At 43.4% G+C, this 19,311-nt stretch overlaps 1 pseudogene; it reads right to left on the reverse strand.

The window, feature by feature from the left end:
• Positions 1-10,316: 10,316 nt before the first annotated feature.
• Positions 10,317-18,696, reverse strand: LOC149333153 (monocarboxylate transporter 3-like; annotated as a pseudogene).
• Between the last annotated feature and the right edge of the window lie 615 nt (positions 18,697-19,311).

Genomic DNA, 19,311 nt, shown 5'->3' on the forward strand with positions numbered 1-19,311 from the left:
GAGCAAGCGACCATTTTCCAACTAGGCAGGGAGTGATCAAAGATATCTGCTACGGGACCTACGTCAGAAAAACTTCCGGCTCTAATGCAAGATCCAACGAGAATAACGACGCTTTGTGCAAAAGCAGCTACTTACAAAGCCCTGCTCCTCCCTTTATTCGCTTTGCGATATTAAGCAGGATACAGAAAGGCTAATGTTTTTTTTTTTCTGCTAGGTAAGCAATTTAAATGTCTGATAATAACTCTCTACATCAGAAAGAAGACGCTCGTGAGACAGTATACCATTGGGTGATTAAGGTATGAGAAACGTCAAAAACAATTTAAGGTCAAAGAAACATGCAAGAGCACCTGGTCACTTGTTGTCTCAAAAGCCGCAGCTACGTCGAGAGCCGGCTCGTGAAGCTCTATAAGGCTTGCTGGTAGATATGTGCACACTCGTTGGCAGTGCTGTGCATTCGCTACACTCAAGAGGACGAGGGCTAGAAAACGGGGTGGAAGATACGATCGGCATGTGCGATACCACGAAACAAAGCTTACTGCGCTGTTTTTTAGTACCAGGAAGAGCTGATAGAGGTGGTTGGCCCTAAATTATCTGCGGAGCTTTCAGACAGAGCGGGTGCGCAATTTCTCAAGGTGTTCAGTCCTCTTTGCTCGCTTCGTGGAGCAGTCTTTGAAGGCACGGTAAAAGAAACAGTATGAAGAGATTGCAACTTCTGATTGATCCCCTGCGGAGAGCGTGCGAGAATGCCTAGAAAACTGCGGAAAATCACCCAGCAAAGGTCGAAAGCGCAAAATTTATACTCTAACAAAACGCAGTTATCTTAAATTGAAGTCGCAGATTAAATGCGTAAAATGGCATTCCGGCAGACATTCTTCGAGTAATTACAATGTGTACAGTCGTGGGCAAAAGTGCAGAGATCACAGGACTGAAATGAGAAATGAAAATTGGTTTTTGAGGAAAGAAAATGACGCAGTAATTGTCACACATCTCGCTGAACACCTGAACCGCGCCGTAAGAGAAGGGAGGAACATAGGAGTGGAAGAAGAAAGAGAGAAAGAGGTGCCACTGTGGAGGTCTTCGGAGTAATTTCGACCGCCTGGGGATCTTCAAAGCGCACTGACATCACACAGCACACGGGCGCCTTTCCGTTTCGCCTCCACAGAAAGGCGGCCACCGTCGTCGGGTTCGAACCCGGGTACTGCGGCACAGTAGCCGATAGCTCTAACCACTGAGCTAACTCGGTGAATACTCACGGAATTGGCGGTGATTGCGATTTTTCTGTGTGCGAAGGCGCGCCTGGCAGAAGTGTGGGGTCAGACAGGCTAGACACGTTATGCTTATCTTGAAAACGTGCTGCACTGGAAAGAAGCGCTGGTGCGCAGTAATGTCACTTCACGGACTCTTTCACTTTTGCGCAGGCGTCTACGTCCAACAACATGGTGTGAGAATAGTCTTCTTTATAAAATACAAAATGAAAAATTCCTGGTCTCCTCCTGCTTCGAAGCTTAGGAAAATACGTTGGCATTTGTGGATAGGTGAGTATAAGTGTGAGTATATAAGGTGAGTATATAAGTAGTTTTTTTTTATGCCGCTCACAAAGCCTGCTCTAGTGCTGCTTCGGGGGACAGCAGAAGACTGGGCTTGTCTGTTATGACTATACATGCCATGCGCGTTCCGCCTGGTTAACCAAACTGTGGAACACCCCAGTTTTTTACCCTTTAATTTGACGAACCAACCTATAGTTCCAGAATAAATGACCGGGCAAAAATATTTCTGCCTCGTGTTACATTTGTATCATATTTTTCGCGACAAGACGAATTATAAGCAATAAATATGCACCTAGGGCGCTACAATGCATCGCGAAAATGAAGACAATTGCAGAGTTATTACGCACGAGAAATTTTCCAACAGCCGTCGCGCCCTAGTGAGCAGCGATGTCATCAGAAATTTGTAAGAATCATGTCATCGCGAACAGTTTCATAGAGTGATGTCGCACACAGTGGGTGGAGTAATTACTTACTCTTTGACCGTGAAAATGAGCGCTCATTCATCTGTGTAATACGCTTCGTACTGAACACTCTGGGGGGCTCTAAATTTGATGTAAACTTCGAGTTTTGCCAAGTCAACCTTGGTTGCCTTCCTGGCATTGTTGCTTCCGCTAACAACTTCTTACTGAGTTCGGTATCTAAAACCTAAAAAGCATGGTTTGCGCACAGCATTTTTGCACCGACCGACACTTGGAATCAATAGAAGGACATTACTCACCTTTAGCTGAAGTATTATGCCATTCGACAGCTGCGGCTTTCACTGTTGCATGTTCTGCCTTTCACTGAAAATGGGGCACTCCGAGCGCTACTCATTGCCTGGATGGAAGAGTGTAAAAGCATTATCCTAGCAGGGAAAGCTGAGCTAACGGCGGCAATGCTGCACACTGCACAACGAGCGAGCAGTAACAGCCACGCTGATAAAGAGAACAAGCTGATAAGCCAAAAGTGCACGATACTCTATCCCTCTTTCAGAGGGAACCGAAAGAGCAGTTATATATGTTTTATCTTTTCTGTGCTGTTTCACTTCTCCACGTTCCTCTGCGTTATCGGGAGATGACATGAAGTAGTACAGATTACCGACTGTCCGCTGCTGTCGAACATTGCCCTTTTACATTTCAGAAGATCTAATGTGAGAACCGCGCATAGATCACTGCGTACTGCTGAACAGGGAACTGCAGTTCGCAATTCGTGGCCAGGTGCTGGAAGTAGTAAGAGAATATGTCTATTTAGGGCAGGTAGTGAAAGCTGATCCAGATTATGAGAGGGAATAACTAGAAGAATAAGAATTGGGTGGAGCGCATATGGCAGGTTATCTCAGATCATGAATGGCAGTTTACCAATATCCCTCTAGAGAAAAGTATACAACAGGGGTATCTTACCGGTACTCACCTATGGGGCAGAAACGTGGAGGCTAACAAAGAGGGTTCAGCTTAAGTTAGGGACAACGCAGCGAGCTATGCAAAGAAAAATTGATCGGTGTAACGTTAAGAGATCGGAAGCGGGCGGATTGGGTGAGAGTACAAACCCGCGTTAATGATATCCTAGTTGAAATCAAGGGGGAAAAGTGGGCTTGGGCAGGGCATGTAAAGCGAAGGCAAGATAACCGCTGGTTCTTAAGGGTGACGGAGTGGATTCCAAGAGAAGGCAAGCGTAGCAGGGGGCGGCAGAAAATTAGGTGGGCGGATGAGATTAAGAAATTTGCGGGAATATGGTGGCCGCGGCTGGCGAAGGAGAGAGTTAATTTGAGAGACATGGGAAAGGCCTTTGCACTGCTTTGGGCGTAGTCAGGCTGATGATGATGATGAAACAATGGTAAAAAATTTACGGCAGTCGGGACGTCAAGTAAGTTACACAGAAATGCACCGAATATATTATAAGTCTCTATTTAAGATCTCAAAGATAACGGAAAGAGATAGCTTAGGTTCGAGTATTGGTAGTCATGCTGTTATTGCGTGACAGGAGTATGGTTTAAGGCTTAGAAAATATAGAGTACGCACCTACAGCAACTACTCACCGATCTTAGTCCACATGAGAAGCTAGAAAGTACAGACCAAAAGGCTGTCCACAACTAACATGATCTCTCTGATGGTAATAACTGTATGCTTACATCACCCATTCAGTACAGAGCGTCTTGTGAAAATTTTGTTTATGCGCCCATGGACAACACCTTTCTAAACTTTTATTTTATTAGTAACCTCGACGCAGCAATGAATGCTTCCCTGTTGAACATATTGAGTATGTATTCCTCCTGAACTTTGTTTCGTGAAGTTTCCCGACAATAGTGAAAAAACTTATGCCGCAAACTTTAATTTCTTTTCTAATCCACTCCAGGTTCTTTTTGTCTCCTAACGTTACTGTTACCCCCTAAACAGAGTTACTGAATTTACAACCCAGATTTCACGAAGCTTGTTGAAGGCACGATGAGGGAAAGGCTTCAGATTAACATAAATTAGAAAGTTCCGTTAAAAAAGCCCTCAAATCTTGGTACGCGATTATTTCTGGGAATACTTCACTAGGGGTCGCTCATAGCCTGAATCGCTTTGAGACGTTAGACCCGCATAAACCACAAGACTTTTATCTGTGTACAAATTCAAAGCTGAATACAGCGCTAGAGGGCACAAGAGACCACGCCGTACTAGCGTTGGCTGTCGGGGCAGGCGAAAACAGCACGCAGCGAACGTGCTGTTTTCCGGGGTAAAGCGAGCGTAACATACTTCCAGTAGAGAAAACATCCACTTGCCCATCGGCGTCATTTTTTTTGCATGTTAAAAGCCAAAATCTCACCGTCTATACTTAAATTCTGCGGATGGAAAACCTTTTAAACTTTTAAATGAAAATTTGAAGACTAAGCTGTGTACCAACCCCTGCAATGCATTACTGTGATCGTCACGATGACGATGGTGACATTATTTGAATGACACGAAGGCTGAATTTTTAAAATAAAGCCACCTTAACCTTCTGTTTTACCTGCACTAGGTGAGTTAAAATTTTTTAAGTATTTGACCTAACGAAAGCCGAGCCCAAGGCCAGGAAAACGAGCCACCCAATCAGAATACGGCGGGAGCAGGGCGGCGCTGAGCCTAAGCCAGGAGAATAAAATAGAAAATAACTTTAAAAGAAAACTATACCATAAAATGGCATGTTTGCTCATAGAGCATGCGCATAAAACCTGATATTTCAAAGCGCGCTTCAAATTTCTGTAAGGAAAAGTACTCATGGTGCCGTCTGCCTGGACAGAGCGAATAGTTTATTGAGCAGAAACGCTCAATTTCCGCGCTCTTGCGAGATAGGATGCATGAAAACTTAATTACGTTTTTTGTCCTCTTTAAATTGCACATACATAGTTTTATATTTCATTACGGTCGTATTCACAATCTCCGCTTTCGCTGTCACCCATAGCCTGTAAGTAGGACTAATAATTAGACGGCAATAATTGTGTAAAGTTCCGCTAATATGGGTGGAGTGTAGCGAAAGCAGTAACCCAGAAAACCTAATTTAGAAAGCTATGTAAACAAGATGCTGTCCCTCTCCAGAAACACCGACATGTTTTTACGGGAAGGTGGGAAAATATACCGAGTTAAAGTATATTTGATCTAAGGTCTTTCATCTTACTCATATGTAGCCTACTTTTGAAAGCTATCGCCGCACATTTCCTTGAGCGCTGGTCTCGGAGCTGCACCATGAAAAAAAATATTCTTGACAACTGTTTTCTTCGCACTTTAAACAGTACTTTTAGATATGTATTTATAACAAACAGGCAAATATGGGTGATTTTAGAGCACTGAAGAGAGAGCACATTTAGAAGCGTACTGTGATGTGCCCAGAAACGTAGAAAGCAGTCGTACACACTCTTGCAAAGAAGGTCCAGTTGAGCCAGACGGGCTATATTTTACAGCTAAACTATAAAAGCTTCCATATATTGCCTAAATAAAGACTGATGGCTGCATGGAATCAAGGACGGAAACGAGATATACGAGCAGTGTACTTACCATCCAATGATGATCGGTTTGAAAGAAGAGCCAGATCATGGCAGAACACTCCTCCGATAAGTACAGGCAGAGATTCGATCCAAATTCTTTTACGAGTGCTGGTGCTTGGAGTTAAACCCTAGAGCATATATTGTCATTTATGAGCGCTGAATAGACCTGCATCATCGCGAAAATTTTTGAGCCATACGAATAGTTGGAAATTCACGGCCACAAGCAAGGTGCCTAGAAATAGCACGGCTTCCACGCTCAGCAGTGGAGTGTTGACGGCGACTCCCTTCACATAACTGAAGAGAAGGTCCTCGATGTCACTGGAAGGCATTACTCTCGATTTTCTGCGTTTTCTGCTGAGAGCAGTGGGAATGATACTATCCCGAAAATTGTCACTCTTAACGGTGAAGCATTCACTACGAAAGGCACGGTTCAGAACCGTCTCAGTTCAGGGACCATGCTTTTTTGGGTTTAACATTTCCGTCCGATTAGCGTAGACCAGAGATTGAGCAAGCAGACGGGCCCAGAACACCGCGGATGGGTTCGAAGTTACGGATATCTCATTTCTGGCACCTTTGTACGTCAGGACTGAAGATCGAGAAGAGGACAGGACGAGCGGTAACTAGCAACTGAAGTTTATTGAAAAAATACATGTTGCAGCATAGGTTGCATCTGCGCATAGCGTCCGGGAACTAAGATAGTGACACGTGGAACACACAAGATAATTAATGATATACATCGAAACGAACAAAAAACAAAAAACACAAAACACATTTGTTCGTTTCTTGTTCGTTTCGGTGTATATCATTAATTATCTTGTGTGTTCCACGTGTCACTATCTTAGTTCCCGTACGCTATGCGCAGATGCAACCTTTGCTGCAACATGTATTTTTTCAATAAACTTCAGTTGCTAGTTACCGCTCGTCCTGTCCTCTTCTCGATCTTCAGTCCTGTCAAGTTTGCGGTTATCCCTCCTCCCCAACATGTCTGACCAACTGGCCCAAAGCTTCCCCTTGTTGTACGTCAATTTTCTAAGCATTTCCGGTACGTAAATAAAAGAGGAAATGAAACGCAAGCCGGTTTCTCTTCATTTACGTAAACTAAAGCTCCCGTTCTCTGTAGGAAGACAATGAAGCCCCAATTCCACAGAACATAACCTTTAACGAGAAAAAAGAAATGGAGGGAACACTTACGCTCAGATTTAAGGGTACGGCGCGGTAGTGTTTATGGGTTAATGTCCATATGCACCGAAATATTGATTCCCTACTTTACACTCACAGTTTGCTGCGAGTCCTCATACAATACCTGCTGCGGTGGGGTAGCAGTTAAGCGATGCCCGAATGCTTTGCGATGGCATGTGCTGCCTCCGGTTGGGCTTGTGCAGCCCAGGTTCCTCTTCCCGAGGAGGCTCTCGAAAGCAATCACTAATTTAGCCGCCACATGCCACGGTAGGCACTTGGTTCAAAGTCCGCTAGAAAGGTTGCGATGAGTAGGGGGGCCGCGTGCCGCTTTGGTTGCTTCTGTAGAGATTTATTCCTGATATTTTGCTCCCAGTGAACCACGCCGACACCAACGCCGACGCTGATGGAGACGCTGGCTCCTTAAAGGGGCTGTGTAAGCCCTCCTTCAAACAAATTTTCGGGCACTTTCGGGTGCACATTTCTAAACAGCCAATAGAGTGGTAGCTACCCGTCTATCATTTTCGTGTATCAGTGATTTGTGCTCTTTCTGCTCTGGCAAAACTGTGTGATACAAGTGGAAAAATATTATTTTGCAATGTTTTTCTCTCGAAGACTAGATTGATGGCCATTTTTGAAGTTGCTTCTTTCTAAAAAATGAAAACAGTTATTTGCGTATAATTAACAATGAATCGGTATGTCTCCACAAGATCAAGTAATATACAGAGTTGGCCCTCTTCCTCATTTAGTTTAGAAAATAACGGAACCCTTCCTAAAAAAACGTAGTTTTGAGATCAGTTTAAAGTAAGCTGTATCTTCGTTGTGGACTTTTCCTGCGTGCCAACATTTGTTCACCGATACATTCCATAGCCACCGTCTGTATAGTCATCATCCCTCTCATCATTGCGTTTCTTTACCAGTCGGCTCTAAGGGACGCCGTAGTTGACGGCTCTCGATAAAATTACTGTTCTAAAATTACAGTTACAGCCAACTGACAGTTCTTTAACGCACTCTGCCATTGCAGACCACATAGCGTTTCTGCATTTCGTTTCCATCGAAATTCAGTCCCGCGGCCGATATGAAACCAGTGACATTGGATTCAGCAGCCGAACGCCAAACACACTCAGCGACGGCGGGGGTTTAAGAAGAAAAATGATTGCCCTGTACAATACGGCGACAAATAAATATAAAAGATACAGTGAACAAACCTGCCTTTGCAGAAAAGGAATTTAGAAGTAACTTGCATTGGGAGCAGAGAATGGGGACTAAATGAAGTAAATAGAACAGCATTTCTTTACTAGACAAGACTGCTTATTGCTCTTTCGCTGCTTATTTCTTTATTGGAGAAGGCTTGACTGCAGAATAGAAGGAAGCGCATTTCGTTGTCTTGGCAGCACACCAGGTACAGAGTGAATTGCTAAATTGTCACACAATCTCACTATGCAAATTACCAGAAGTCTACAGGGGTTAACACCACAACACACGGAACCATTACCTCAGCTGGTCGCACGATAGATATTCCTCCAATGCTTAGCACGCTGCAAACAATCACGGATTCCTCTCGCAACCACCCGTTAAGGCGTTGTTTCTCTGTGAAGATAACAACTAGAGCTCCTAATTCTTATTGAACCAGGGAAACGGCACGCGGCCGGAAGGAGAGGGCCGGAGGAGACTTGTCGTTTAATCCTCGTGCCATGGCGCTGGTTCACTAAGCATTACGCCCGACTAACTCGCCCCCAATTCATGTTGGTCTACAGCTCACTTCAGGTGACAGAAAGACTTGCAACAGGGAGTAAGTAGTAACACCTCAGCGTTTCAGATGCAGGAGGCAAACGTAGCAAGGTAATCCACCAACACATAGAGTTGGGGCAAGTACTGAAGATAAACTTGTGCACTCCGCTTCTCCAGACAAAGGGATGCTTCTAAAGTGCGTAAATGTTATCCTGTGCCAAGGAAGGGAATATAAAATCGATGTGTACACTACACGTACCATATATTTCAGCGGATAGCGCTAAATTTAACAGCAAAACGGGGGTCTAAAAACAGTCTTCTGGCAAGGCAAGCGATTAACCATCGTCCCACAACAGTAAAGCGCTCTTCCAGACTGTGTCCTGAATTTTAGAAAGCAGTTTTCTTTGTCATAATAGCACTTTCCACTACCATGGAAATGTAACTACTCTTTCGACATACTAAGATATCCGCAAAAATTCTTATTAGATGAAGTTCATGGGCAAGAAAACATAGAACAAGGAGCACTGTATCATGTTCAAATTGCCATAAATATACCCAGGCTGATTACACATTCCCAAATTCTAACCGGAGTCAGATCCAGGCCGTCGGTTAAGCACAATATTTATCAAATACAGTGAGCTCACTGCTTCGTAGTGCAGCTTAACTGCCCGGCCTCACTTTTTGTGTACATCATGCAGTAGTTTTTATAGCACGATATTATGAAAGGTATGCTTTGGAGAAACAACGGACAGAACGAGCTTTTTTTATCTACAAATCTTTGCAACCATCTTTGTATTCGGTGCAATAAATGCCAGCAACTTGCTTGTTTTGTGCTCAACCTACCCTAGAAAGAAGAAACCACCCCAAAAGTTAGTGCGAGAGCATGTTTTCTCGGTGTTTAAGAAACATCATTACGCAAATTTTTCGTTCATTAGTTTATTTTTTTAATCAAAGAGTTTCTGTGCAGTCAACATTGCATTGCACAAATGCGTTTTGTGCATCAATCATCTGACAGCGTGTCTGATCTCTTCACCACTCTTTGTGGCTTCGCGGCTCTGAACTATTTTAACATAATGTAGTTGATAGCTGCCCATTACGAAAAACGACTGCCGAATCACTGAGCTAGTGAACGAACGCGTCGCTAGAAGCTAGACATTCGAGAGAGCGCTAGGAAGTCTTGTACTGTGATCCAATGCTAGATATCATCCACCTTGTGACCCGGAAACAGTAACAATATTTGCCGGGCAGGGTAACAAATAGAAAACTGTGGCCCTTTTTTTCCTCCAATTCTGCACACGTGTGTACAATGAAATAGAACTTTGAGGGTTCTTGATCTCAACAACTGGCCAATGAAAGAAAAATATCGATGCCGGCACTCTAAGTGCTCATGATTGCTGTGCTAGGTGTAACCACATATTATGCGTGCTTTTCTGATCCCCGCAGCACCTGTGGTGTCCATAGTTTGTCTCATACATTAGCGTGGTCCTCAATACGGTGTTGAGTTCAATTGAGTAAAAGTTCTGAGTGTGTGCTGTTATAGAAGCAATAAAATTTGAATTAGCCGCTATATGTATTTCATACTCAAGAAATAAATTGTGCATATGTAAGGAAATTATTCGCGGTGTACTATGCATCTAACTTTTTAACAAAACAATTGATTCATATCGCATTTACAGCTGGCTTGAGCCCTAAAAGAGGCTGTAAATTAGAGCACCGTGATTACGCGCCCACACATTAGCGGCCGTACGAGAAAGATCGGGTGATGTTTAAATTGGAGGCTACGAAGTGGTGTGTCATGGACAACCTTACCTGCTCGAGAGTATTTCGTGCCATTAAGGTTTTGGAATCTGGTATGTTTGATTTTTAAACATATGTGTATATTTTCATGGCCGTTTTCGCGTGCTGGTAAAATACTTTGCAACCCATGCACTGAATAGAACAAGGTTTGCAGCCGCCGCTATGTGAAGGAGCAGGTCATAGGATCCAAGATTGTCCCGGCAGTAACCTGTGGAAATAACGAAGTGAATTAGTACACGTACTCTAAATAATGTCGAATTTTGACTCGATGTTCATGGTTTTGAAGAACAAATATTTTCAAGGCTTCATGGGCTAGGATGCAACGAGGCGTGCCGTTGGCTTCGAGATCCACGGGGTATGCCGTTGTGGAAGTCCACGGATCAAATGGGTCCATTTGGGGTTTCTTTACGTGCATTGACATCGAATAGAACACAAGCGGGAGCATAGTTATTAATTTTTATACGCAACAGCAGCTATTTCCTCGGATTTTGTTCACCATGTATAGCAACTGCGAGTTTGTTTCAAGGAAGAGTGTTTAAATGTTTGTTTCAGGAAAAGGGAAAAGTGGCAGGGGTTGCTAGCACCAAGCACAACAAGTTAGCAGACGCTGCTTTCCCCTGCAACACTGTATTGGCGTATTCCCCCTTGACCTCTTTGCGATGTACTTCTATCGGCATCACTGCGCCAGGCGGACGGCTCTCCCAGGGTCACCTCCAACATTCTCGAACAAAAATTTTGAAAACGGGAAAATTGTAAGATACTATTAAGAAAACATTGAAGCTAATGGTGCATTCTTCTGCTATGCAACAAAATCTTTGTTTTGCAGCGTTTAAATCGATCGAATTTAGCAGTTAAAACTGCCATAGAAAACCTCGCTGCCTTTCCCTCTCCTACTCCTACACCTCAATTTCTCTTATTGCAGCGCGAATGCAGGTAGCTACCAGATTACCGGATTCGAGCACTTTGAATGAATAGGATATTATCCATGTTGCCTTCGCGGAATAAAAAGATGGCGAGAAATGAAATTGAGCGCATAATGAAAGCAACATGAACAAACAACATCAGAAAAATATGCGGTCAATAAGTGACAAAAAATTACAGAACATTGCGGCGACCCGCATTGGGACAAGCCGAAAGCATTGAGGCCTCCTCGGTACTCGCCGCCTGTCTTTGCCTCTAGTTATCATTTTCGTTTTGGTTTGTTAATTAATTTACCTACTAAATTAGCGTAATCAACTTATGCTTTCATTAAACATCGATTTATTTATTCTGATTATACCCTAATTTATCTCCAACTTCTGGGATTTTCAAATTTGGCGCCGTGGTTGGTTTCCCGTCCTCTTACTATATACCCGTCCAGCCTATCCAACCGCCCAACGGTTCTCGCTGATAAGAACTTAACTAATTGACCTGTGTCGATGAAACTTTTTTGTTCGATTAAGTGTCACTCATGAAATACATTTTATTTCAAACTTTATTTGAATTCTTTTGCATATGTCCTACTATTTTGCCGTCCACGGTTGTTTTCCCATTCACACAATTTATCGATATCCGCGCTATATCGACCCTTTTTCCACATTTTTGCCTCTAACCAACTAATCATCCCATCGACACAATTTTCTTTGCGCATCATCCTTACATCATCTTTTTTGATCACAAGCACTTGTTTGATGTTACCTCTACTGAGAATGTCATAAATGCTGCGGACACGTTTTGCGGGCACTTTTTGGTGACATGACCCTGTCGACACAGCCTAGAAGTATTTTCGCACTAATATACAGAGGCAAAAGACAGCAACAGCATAGTGGTCCTGTGGGAACTCCTGTGAAAATACACACCGAGTAAAAGCTGCTGCGGTGGTTCACTGGGTCTGGCGCTCGGATGCTGTCCCGAAAGTTGTGGGTTCGATCCCTATCGCGGTGGTCACATTTCAATGGAGGCGAAATTGTATAGGCCCGGGTACTGTGCAATGCCTTTGCACGTTAAAGAACCCCAGGTGGTCGAAATTTCCGCAACCTTTCACTACAGCGTCCCCCATAGCCTCAGTTGTTTGGGACGTTAAACCACTGAAAACAATAAACCAAACACACCGAGGAAAATGCCCTTAACTACCTTCGAAGCCCTCTGCCCCTCTTCGCTCAGTCGTGGTGGCGTTACGACATGGTATATCCATCAAAAGAGTTTGCAGTAAACTCCTTGGCTTTTTCCCCGAGGTCCTTAGTGTGCTCTAAGTAGCAGGGCTTACACTAGCCTTAAATTAGCCGTGCGACGGTTGCTCTATAGCGAAGACGATGGCCTTCAAAAGAGGGGAGAATCCACAGAAGTGGGAGGCGCGATGACATTGTGAGAAAACAGCACACTATGGCTAGGAGCGCACAGGCGTAAGAAGGCATTTTAAGTGAGACTTCTTTTTTTTACCTAGTATGCTCCCGCATAAGAAATGTAGATGCACGTGCCTAGGCCTACATTAACAACTCAGCGCAGTCAATACTTTTTCACAGATGTGGCCGACGTATTTGTCGTAGCAGCGCAGCCCTGGAGGTTTTTTTTTTCGGACAATCCACGAATGAAAAGGGAAACAAATTAAAGTACAAATAATAAATAAGATGCGATCAATGCCTCCCCAGAGTGAGACACTCCGACATAACTTCACGAGCGAAAGAACGAGACACCAGGAGAAGAATAACACAGGACCACGCTGATCACTTCGTTGCTCAAGCTCGCAATACGCAATTTGCTGCGATTATGAAAATGAAAACCTGCTACAACTAAACTAATATTACAGCCAACAAGCCGACCAATTTCACACTGCAGGCAACATGAAATAACAGACTCATTGATACACATACCAGCTAACCTCACAGCATTGATGAATTTCACAAGTCATTATTAACTTGAAGCTCAGCATTAAAGCTTCGCCTCTTTTTAATATGTCCTAAAAGAAATAAATACTTGCTTTAAAGTTTTCTTGCCCTCATTATTGTATCATTATATTCATTCTGGAAATATAAAAATATAGTATGATCGCAAAATATATTTTTATGTTTTGTGCAAGCGCATGAAATCCAGGAAGCCAAAGGCGCAATTTCTGGCATAACGCCCTTCTTTCGAAATATGCGTTGTAACTGTAACCAAGAAAATGTACTGCACCGTACCAGGCATGACTGAACACTTGCTAGCAAAATATTTCACAAATAATAGGTAAGGTAAAGCTTGAATACACCAGTTTAGAAACGACTTCTTTTTTGAAACACTTAATCAGGCATCTTAAAAAAGTAACAAATAGTTTCTTAATTATATTTCATGCTTAATTATCGACATCTATTTTTACTGAACTGCGCATCAACATTCTTGAAGACTAAAATATTAAAACAATACAACATATTTACTTACCAAACAAAAATGGCCTCATCGATATTATAGTGCCACCGCAGAACGTTGCGCCACCAATCAGGATGGGCAGTTTTTCGACACCGAAGTCCTTCACTAGAGCTGGAGCCTGGAGTGACACCCTCGTTCCATTGCTGACACCTATCAGCACCGAGCAGGCGAGCAACGCTGGATAACTTCTCAGCCAGGCGAATAGCTCAAAGGCGACAGCCTGGAGGAGAAAGCCCAGGAACATGACTGCTTCTAAGCTTAAGATTCTGCAGTCGATGACCAAGCCACTTAGAGGCATGAGGAGAAGGTCGGTGAGTCCAAAGGCGTTCATGAGGAGCACAGCGTCGGAGGGCGCCACGCCTCTGTCTGCTGCAATATCCATTAGGAGCATCAGAAATGTTCCCCTTCCAAAAATTACCACCGCAAAGGTCATAGCATGCAAGGCAAACGTCACCGTCCAGAACTGCGTGGGCAGGAGGGAAAAACCACGCCGGCATCCGCCCTGCCAGCCTCGAAGTGTAGAACACAGCGACAGTAAACGGGGCTCTTGAACTTCCTGCGTGCTGCTTAAAGAGAGTAACGGCTTGATGGCCTCTATTGGTATCACTTCAACTTTCGTTCCAAGGTCGTCTGGATTTAGAACTTCTTTGCCTGCATCAGCTGCTGCACTGCTTGCAATTTTGCACACTTTGTCGACGAATGAGTGTTCCCTTTGCCTCAACCAAATCGGACTGCGTAGCACAATGGCTGCAGGGAGAGCATTCAACGTGAGGCCACCCAGAAGCAGAAATGTGCCCTGGATGCCGTAAGTGGAGCGGAACAGTTCAGCCAGAGGTGGTCCGAACAGGATGTTGAGTCCAGAGACGAAAAAAAGAAGGCTGCAAGCAGTCGTACGCCGTTGCTCAAAGTGCTGCGACACAAGGACGTTTACTGCGACTAAAATTCCCGATGCCGCCATTCCTGCAAGCAATACGAGAATATGTGTGATTAATATGTAAAAATACAAGTTTCCACACTCGTCAACATAATAAAACGTGTCTAGCACTGCGTTTGTGGAATAATCTGGGGGTGACGAAAGGCAACTGCTCATCTTGCCTGTTGGGTAAAACCGCGGTTCAGTTATTCGGTAAAGCAATGGAAAATCCGTAGGTTATAGAGGATCGGTGCAACCGTAATATACGCGAAGGGGCAGCTCCCACTAAATTCATTCCAAGTTTCTTACTAAAGGGTCCCTTTGTTGGAGAAGACTTAAACTGGCGCTAATTCGTTCCCTCGAATAGAATTATTCCTTTTTATTCTGTACATGTACTCTATCTTCCTGGGCAGCCAAGACCAAGCAATCGTCCGGGGAATAACTTAGGTGGAGGTATTGAGCAGAGGGCACACTTGGCAGGTGGCAATTGCTGAGAGGCATACCCATCAAAACTACCTGCTACAGCTGGTTGGTGGCCGCTTCATACAAGCGCAGATGCCGTGGACGGCAACGCCGCCGGACAGTTTTCGCCTTCATTTTCCTCTCACGGCTATCGCATTAAAACGGTTATAAGCTAGGATAATTTCTTACGCTTTCGCTATTCTCAGGTCTCTATGACAAGCAGTGTGTTTCGATAAAACGTCCCGATGCACAGGAATCAACATTGCAGAAGGCAACAGCAGTCAACAGCAGGACTTAAATGGCCTGAATTCAAATTTAGGACACTTAAATGGGTAAAATTAAATAAAAATACATAAATATATAGGAGCATATCAATTGATAGTTTTCTTTGCCATGGAAAGGTAAAGCGTTAGATAGTTTCTTAATTAAGAGAATAATAAGATCGTTCGTATTAATAGCGCTGCATTTCTTCTGTGTGTAAATCGGTCACCACTCCGAAGAAAATCCTACATGAACGCTTGAAGCAACCCTGTTCAGATTCGAGGGCCGAACGTTATCTAGGTTGGTATTTTTTTTATTCTTACCTCAAACGACTCCATAAAGAAAAATTAGCACCGGGATGCTAACGGTGAAACCGCAGGCACAGAGCGAAGCTCCCGCTACAGCTGATCCGTGGAGTAGCATAGCCTGGCACGAGAAACGGTGGCATAGGTACGCCAGGACGGGGGCTGCAAGCAAAAAAAAAAGATACTAAAATTCACGGTTTATGCAGGTGGGAATGAGTTAGCATGTCGGTTGAAATTTCATGAGCGTGTTTACTAATGTCTCCCTCTTTATGCAGTCACGCAAACTAGCGCATTTACCAAGAATTTGTGCCACCCACTCCGCGCAGCTATGTCTATTGGTGCTACAGCGCCAGAGGCTGCTGTAGCACTAATAGGAGTAACAGCCTGGATAAGAGGCTGCTGTGATGTTTCCAATTTTTAAAAATCATTTGTGTTATTGTCCAATTCGTTGAAATGAGATCTCAAGTTCAGTAAAGCATTTGATGCAGTGCAATCAAGCGTAGGCTTCAAACTAGACAATTGATCGAACTTCGGCTATCAAGTGCAAGTGATGTTGGGAGTGCTTTCACTGGTTTTGTATTTCAGATCCGTGCACAATAATAATAACCATTTTGATGTTCTAGTATACCGAGCGACGATGTTGATATGAAGTATCAATTAATGCTCATGCAAGAGATGGGTTCTCTGTAATGAGTAATGTTTCTAGCAGCTATCTTTTAACAAAATAGAGTTCATCGAACTTCTAACAGCTATTTATTGTGCTTTCAATTCTACGCCAACAAGTAATGGCCTGCACCGATTTATGAAAGACTCTGTTATCTTCTTTAAATCGTATAGTGTTCATACTGGATGCTCCCAACCGTATTCCGTACGCGTTAAGATAGGTTTTTACGTTTGACTATTAAAACTAAGTTTCCTTGCGCGATTGCTGTTTTCCACTACGTGTAATTATATCTTGCGTACGACTAGGGTTACTGTTAAGGGAAGTTTTTTTCTGTTATGCAAGGTCGATGCAATGGTAACGTGGGTCCTAATATCAGTTAGCACGCAAATGAGAGCATTTTTGCTATGTCAGTATTTTTGCTATCTCCTGCTATGTCACTTCTTACAATAGGACATGCACTTCTACGCATTGGCCAAATGTTAGAGAAAAATAAAGTTACATACACTAAAGTACCTAAATGTGAGTTCTGTAATACAACATAAACTATGCGTGCTTTTTTGTTCTTGGATGTTTATCTTTATTGAATTACACCTACTCACCGATATATTTGGCTAGAAAGCATCAAAAGCACTAATAATCAGAAAACGCAGTTTATACGACTCTAATTCTCCCGCAAAGCTTTCAAGCCACGAAACCTGATTGTGCACCAAAGTAGCAAAGGGTTCAGAATTATAACTTCTGCACAAATTTTTCTTCGTTGTACCACACAGTTCAGGAGCAAATATTCGTTTACTGATTGTTGAAAAACAGAGAAGTCCATCCATTCAGTAAGTATTTTGCACCTTGTATGGTATGCAGTTGTCGTTAAGTGTTTCTTTTCTAAGATTTTCCGAAGCGGATACCCTTCCTGCTTTGCAGCCTGCTTGATTCACTCCATGGCATATTTTTCGATGCTGTTTCCCGAGATTCTGTTTCCTTGTCACTTATTCTAGCCATTTATTATTAGACTTAACTATTAGTTTCTCTGTGCCCTCATGAAAAAAACGGAAGTTCAGCTGATTATCTTATCACCTTCTGAGTTTAATTTTGCTTAAATAGGATGTGGAATGACTTGTTCGATCAGTGTTTATGTCTAAAATGATCATTATTTCTTTCTGTAAACGTAACGAACAACGCACTCAGCACGAGCGTCAAGTAAAAAAATAATTTTAACAAAGAAGGTGTGCGATGAGATAATTGCGTGCGAAATGCATTCATGCTTCATGGCAGAAAGTAATTATCTACACGAGAGGATGAGTGGTAAGAATCCAAATGTAAAGTAGTGGCTGTAACAGTTACGTTCACAATTAACGGAAATGTTTTTCGTAATGCTGCGGTATTCATGTCATCTGAAAGCATTTATACTTTGTGGTTCTATTCAGTCGTTGTTGCATGCCTCACTGATGCAAAGGCATTTTATTTCCCATAATCAAGTTGTTTACAAAGAAATATTTGCCAAACAGCTGGCGTCGATAAGAGGGGGAAAAAATCCATGTACTGAGGCATTACTTAATACGCATTCTGTATACTGAACCGTTTAAGCCCTAGAAACATCCAGTTTGAGAACACCACGTGTAGGACACACAGCGATTTTTCAAAAATGGGTTATGGGCCATTACATTTTGCTTGTTTTTTTTTAATTGCAGGTTGGTTTCGTTGTGACTGGCAGGCCAAATCTGGTTGTTACAAAATCTAATATTATCGCTTGCTTGCGCCTTGGTAACATAGATTTAGAAGAACTTTTTGTTGGGCTAGATGCTGCGTCTTTGAAAGAAAAAAACTGCACCGCAACCAAGACGTACACAAGAGAGGACCACACAGGACTAGGTTCTCACAAGAGAGGACAAAGGTCTTCTCTTGTGTACGTCTTGGTTGAGCTACAGTTTTTTTCTTTCAAACATGCACCATCTAGCCCAACAAAAAGAGGACCACACAGGAATAGGTCCTCACAAGAGAGGACACAGGTCTTCTCTTGTGTACGTCTTGGTTGCGCTACAGTTTTTTCTTCCTTGTAATATAGACGTGCTGTACCTTCATGTTTAATTTCGCTACGACATAAATTCTTGTACATAACATTTTTGTTGTCACTATCAGAACTCCCGGTAATGGAGAGTGGTGTGCTTTTCAAGCTGACCTTGGGCGATTTTTTCCTCCACGCTTCCTGCATCGCCTAGAATGCCGTAATAAAGTCATATCTGATTGTATTACGTGGATACTGGTATACCTGCTAAGTAGCCCGAAGTTGAGCTCAGCACGAGGGGCCATGCAGCTTCCTCACGGGTGATGCCGTATCCCTGGACGATGCCGTAGAAGAGCACTCCGAGCGACTGTGGCGCTATCAAAGCCATTGCCGTATGCCAGCTCAGGAAACCCGCTGTCACCCAACTCCATCGCGAGTCAACACCGAAGTTCCGGTCCTTCTTGAGGGCTGTTCGTTCCATGCTTCCCTGCTTCTCGTTCTGGGCGGGTAGCGGTGAATGTTGTTGCGGGAGCCTACATGCCAGATTAGAGTGGCACCTTTGGTAGTTTGCTTGCCATAGCCAGTAATTATTTTTGAAAATTCTAGAGAGCCTGTCTCGCTGCTTGTAAAAACGCATTAATTCAGTCGGATAACTGTGCTCGCGCAACTTCTAGACAAGTATACTTTTCTTTAGTATCTTATCTGTGAACTGTGCACTCGCGTAATGCGTACATTTTCTACATTATGGCGCTTTGTCTCTAGCTAGGCTATGCATGCGTTGCGTGACGTCACGGCAGCATTGACAGGCGGTCTACATGTGGTTGCCTCAGCGCCCATCAGAAGTGATTCCGATCAGCGCAATTCATAAGCGCGCTGTTGTTTCTCCGGCTCCCAGTCCTTAATTTGAAGGTCAAGGCTACACCAGTTCAACATTTCCACACAAATTCTGCAGACGGACGTTGTCTCTTACTGGTTATGTATTTACGGTTCATTTTTTCTCAATAGAATAAGCCATATTTTTTATCCACTCGCAGCTTTTCGCCCTTGTAGATAGGTTTACAATGTGAATGAGGCATTGATGAAGATGAAACTGGGG

Source organism: Amblyomma mixtum, chromosome 8 (assembly GCF_055824585.1).
Source record: "Amblyomma mixtum isolate Tamu chromosome 8, ASM5582458v1, whole genome shotgun sequence".
Lineage (NCBI taxonomy): Eukaryota > Metazoa > Arthropoda > Arachnida > Ixodida > Ixodidae > Amblyomma > Amblyomma mixtum.